Genomic DNA, 5,747 nt, shown 5'->3' with positions numbered 1-5,747 from the left:
AAAAAAAAAAAAAAAAAAAAAGAGAGAGGAGGGGTGAACAGATGTTGGCAAGCGAACACCAGAAAGGGGAAGCGGGGGGGCGGGGGGGACTTTAGTAAGAATAAAAAATGAGGAGAGAGGGAGGGAGTTAAAGCAGAAGCTGAAGAAATGTAAGAAATTGGAGAACACAGATGGTGGAGAAAGAGAGGGGGAGGGCTGACACACTACTGCGATATACATATACAGTATATACAGTACATATTTATTTATATATAAATATATAGACATATATACACACATTTAGCTGTACAAATGTTCTTATAAATGCTAATAAAATTTTACTCTTTTTCTCTACGCTATCATATCCAACTGTATATCAGTGGACCTCAAATGATGGGCCGCAATCCGCATCTGGGCCGTAAGCAGCCTATTGGCTGACTGCAGGCTCACCATGTGAAAGAAGACTGGTTTCCAGTCCATCACTGCTTGTGTTTGGTCAGCATGTGAACTTGTACTTAGCTTGTAGGTTTTAGCTTTTAAAAAGCTGGGCTTACCAGCTGCTGGAGCCTAGATTGACATGTTCCATATTCCAATAACAAAGAAAGGTGATGTATTAATTTAATAAACAGCATTAATATAACAGTAATATGGCCTGAACAACTAATAAATGCTGAATGTATGTGCGCAACCGTGCAGTGTCATCACATCCACCCCGCCACCAACCTTTGGACCTTGAGGTAGGACCTTAACAGATGCCCTACAGTAAGTCATCAACTCTTATAACATTAATGCTAACCACCATGGCTCACTCTCAGCATCTGTATATTACTGAATTATTGAATGCTGTCTGACTCAGGATAGTGTAGAGTAGACAATGAGGTTCTACTGTACTTGTGTGGGAATCATGTGACCCTGTTTCATGAGATGGTTCTAGTAGGAAGAGTCAGGAGATGCTAACAGGCAGAGACAGAAAGAGCTACTCCAGAGGAACACCACAGCTAAACCCAGTTTTCTTAGCCACTAAGTGGAGGAGATGCTACTCAAGCTTAACTTCATTACCAGGGAGTGTCTGCTCCAGTATACTGTATTCTTTAATGTGTGATCAATTAAATATAAGCCTAATGAAAGAGAGAGAGAGAGTTACACAGTTGATTTTGAATATTTAGTGATTTGCTTTTTGTTAAAGATTCACTTTCTTTTCAGATTCTTATAGTGGTATAAAATAGCAATACATCATAGCTTCTTAGATAATTATAACTGAGTGTGTGGAGGTCTCACATACATATATATATATACACACACACATATATATATATATACTGTATATACTCGCAGGAGCCAATGACGACATTTGGCAAAGAGCTAATCCTACTCTCCTTGCACTGTAGCCCCTTCGACACCACTAACTCGCCCATTACTCCATCCTCTAGACTGACCACAACCTCTGGGAGTAATCAGAGCGTCATGTCTGAGCTGTGCTGCAATAAGAACCCTCTCCTCCAGTCCCCCCTTCCTCTTATTTTTTTAATGCCTCTTTCTTCTCTTTGCTCTCCTGGTTGTTTTCAGGAGCAGGCCTCGACAGCAGAAAACCACAGGGCTCCAGCACCGCCTCTAAATTCCCTTATTCAACCCCCTCCCCTTTGTCTTGGATTCCCCCCTTTTTCCTCAGATAAGCTTCTCTTCCCCAACATTCGCCAGCCTGGATGCATATATTTAGCTCATCTTTGCCTCCGTGTAATTAGGCGATGAAAATTATAAGTCTGAGAATAAAAGATGACGTTGCCGTTCTTCTTGGCAGGAGCCATACCCCGGCGCACATCTTGGCCTCTAGCACCAAAAACCAGGCAACGGGCCAAACATTTGGGGTGTGTTTGAGGCGATGCTGAGCTAGAGAGAAGGAAAAGGACAGAGTGAGCAAGAGTGCAGAAAGGAGGGTGAATGTTTATTAGAGCAAGTGAGATGGCCAGCCTTCCTCAACAGCCTAGAAGTTTCCATTTGAGGTCATCTGGTTTTCACATTCCTGCCATGCACCACTACTCAGGAAGTCCACCATAGTTCTTTTCGCACAGGATCATACAGACCACGGATTCTAAAATTGGAGACTGGCTGCATGCAAGTCATCGAGTGAAGTCTCACAGCAGAGCAGCATAGAATTTATTTAATGAGTGGTCACAGTCAGACTATGGCCACCTGTGGATTTAACAAGTCCTGCTAAACATGCTGATTTTTCACATTTGGAACTGCGTTAGAAATGAACAAAAACATCCAAGTCCAAAGTTGATAGAGTGACGTTATTGTGTTATTTTTAAAGGTAACACAATATTAATACAGTCTAAGGATGACTAAGGCTGATTTACACTCCTTGTGAGTCTGTTATCATAATCACATTTTTTAAACATGATGTCATGACAAGATAGATATTTAGGAGATTTCCAAAAATTAAGAATTAATTTGAAAACAAATTTCACAAGTAGAGTTATTTCACAATGAACTTCCAATCATAGGGTGTTACTAATAAGATTGGAACAGCACTAATTTTACTTCTAGGCCATTACTGACTAATTCATTATGTCATAGATTTGGTTTAAATCATACATTACAGTTAAATCCTTTTGCTTACTTGTGTTGTAATATCCCAGGTTTCAACTTTGTGACCTTTGGGCAAGTTTAAACTGTTTTTCTCAAGAGACTTTTGAGGCTGATAAATTGAATTTTATCCTGTAAACACCTAATTTTCTTCAATTTAGTTAGCCTTGAACACTAAATGTAAGCATGTGACGCAAATGCTAAATGCTTAACTCAACATGACCCCGTTTTTTCACACCGTGCAATGAAGAACCTGAGATTGAATCTCGGCCTCCTCCTCTCCTCTCTTCGTCATTCCCTAGTGGAACAAAGATGGTACACAGATAGCGAGTGGCATGTTTTGGATCCACAAGGATCAGCCCACGCTATCGTTTCATCCGCCTGCTCCTTCCTGTTGACACAATGAAGGCTGTAAAACCCAGCTGTAAAAAAAGAACATCTCTAGAGGACATGGGTGCTTCTTCTGTTCCTCCAGGGGACCAGATGTTTGAGGTAGTGATCAAATCCATATTCCAAACTAAAGTTGACGCTGACACTATTGGTGTCACTAATCCTTAGTTTCTGTCCTACACATGTTGTTTGCTACTCAAGGTTAATACTTTTCACCTTGGGCGAGTTAAATTACCCGAGATCTAGCTCAGAGTGATATCAATTTGTGTTTCAAAAAAAAATCATCATCACTCCAGAGTGCTACGCCATACTGGCCAAAAGTGTTACCCAGTGGATATGCTAGATCTTTGAAGAGCTGTGTACATGTAGTGTGTCACATAAAATTGATTAAAACAAAGACAAACCTCTCAGCTGTGTCACTCGATGATAACACCAAATTGGCAGCTACCAGTTGGAAATTACACAACCTACAGTCACAGACCGTCCGTTCTGGTTTTTATGATTTGTTTTACCCACAGGAAAATGTCAATGTCAAACATGCAGCCTCCAGGGAAGATGGTCTCACTTGTCTCCTCAGTTATGCACTATAGACTGAGTGTGTAGGGCAGTGACACACACACACAGCTGTACATATGGTCTCAGTCTGTTTATAAGTGAAAGACACGTTGGCACTGCTTACAGCAATGAGGAATGCTAATGGAAACATACTGTCCTGTGAGTTTTCACTGTGTAAACACAGAGAGCAGAGATGGATGGAGTGGATATACAGGAGTCCACCTCAAACAAAACCACATTTGACACCAATTTACAGAGGAATTTACAGTAATGTTTTCACTGCAATAAAGATGACATTTCACAAACAGATTTTTTTTTTAACAGTGCGTGGCTGCACATTTAGACGAAGAGGCTGGAAAAATGCAGGGATTTGAAAACAGTGGGACACAGAACAGATATGACCAAAGAAGGCAGCACAGAAGGGATCAAAGCACAGAGTTGTTTCTCAATTTTAGGGGGAAATGAAAAAAAAACAAAAGCTGGAATTTAGTTGAGGTTAGGGATTAAAAAAAACAATTTTGGAGAATTTGGAGTTGAGGTTAGGGATTAAAAAAAACAAATTTGGAGACAGAAAAAAAAATAGAGAACTAAAACATTTAAAGCAATCACAAAATTTAAGCTTGACGTGATATTAAGAAAAGTCAGGGATTTTCTTAAAAAAGAAACTTGTTCATGTTAGCACAGCTTTGGACTGGAATAAACTGCACACATGAGTGTCTGCTATTAATGAACCTGTTATTGTAGCCATTCAGGCGAGACACAACCAGTAGATGGTTACATCTGGGATGATTACAGGCTCTGATGAGATTCCAGCCTCCTGATTGACTCCACCATGCAAAGCGGTCTGGTGTAACTCCACTCCAACGCAGGCCAAGACCGCTTTTTAAGATGGCAGTTGTTGGTACCAAAACTAAATTCCAGGATATGGTAAAGTAAAAAAAAAACAACAATGTTGATGTGAACATTCATTTGCCTAGCTGTGTCACTTCCCCTTTCCCAGTGCAATAGCTCAGCACCTCTTAAGTTGGCCCCGCCCCACACTTTGGAAACCACTATGTTAAACAAAGCACTGGTGTTGCCTAAACCTTCTCGAAGGAGGGAGAGAGTAAATATAAATACTTGCTTCTGATGTGACAATTGGAAATGTATTCTTCCAGTTCATAACAGCTCCACCATTGTGCTTACTAATAAAGCTGCCACCACAACATTGCTGTAAAAAATGACAAGACAATAAACAAAACACAGCAGAAATCGTAATTACTTCGGGCCGCTCCCTTCTCCAGTGGGAGTGGACACAGACTGTGGTCGTTCCCTATAGTTGGGCTGTAATCAACGATATGGGAATTAGTGTCTTTCCCTGGGAAACATTCTTTGGTTGCTGGAATCAAACAGTTTACAGTTGGAAGACAATCAGTGTATAAATACACTGATTCGCAGAAAAACTTTGAATGAAACAATAAGACAAAACTCTGACCCTTACCATTTAACTACATCATTTGACTGACTAGGGAAAGCGGACACAGGGTTTAAGTTTTGGACATTCAGTGACCATGTAAACAGAAGTGATGTTGTTCTGGGTAAACAAAGATAAAAAAAACCCACAGCTCCTGCTCTATCTATTTCCACCATCCACAGCTCCTCATGGGCTTCCCAGTTATCTCAGTCCCATGATTTTTGCCGGACGGTCAAAACAAATCCCCCTCCATGTCCTCTTCCTCCTCCTCCTCCTCCTTTCTAAGTGGACTTATACAGATTCAAAAACACAGGGCTGATGGTTGTGCACAGATGTGAGTCTGAGTTTGCGTGTTGTTTTTCTGCAACACTGTGGTGCAGGTTGTTTGGGGAGTAGAGCTGAAGGTCAGTGAGTCAGCTCGAAAAAACAGAACAGAACAACAACAGAGATTTACTGAGTCTGACCTGCAAAACACAGTCTATCAACTCACAACGAGAGCCTTGATGACATGAGACACAGATACAAACTTTTTTTTTTTAGCATCCACAATACGCCAGATTTTTCATTTTATTTTATAAATTTGTAGATGACAGTGTACAACAATAATTGTAACTGGGGCTTGGCTTAAACATGACCTAATTTATCAACAAAAAAGATTTTGCCATTTTTATCAGTGCAGATGTTTTTGCAGAAGAGGTCACAGCACAGGAACAATGTGTGTCAATGTGCTCATCTCCGCTGGACCTGAACTTATGATACCAATGTAAAATTTGGTCGCTTCTCT

The sequence above is a fragment of the Cynoglossus semilaevis genome, chromosome 17 (genome assembly GCF_000523025.1).
Source record: "Cynoglossus semilaevis isolate Cse_v1.0 chromosome 17, Cse_v1.0, whole genome shotgun sequence".
In the NCBI taxonomy this organism is placed as follows: Eukaryota; Metazoa; Chordata; class Actinopteri; order Pleuronectiformes; family Cynoglossidae; genus Cynoglossus; species Cynoglossus semilaevis.
The sequence above is the reverse complement of the archived record's forward strand: the minus strand, read 5'-3'. Positions refer to the sequence as shown.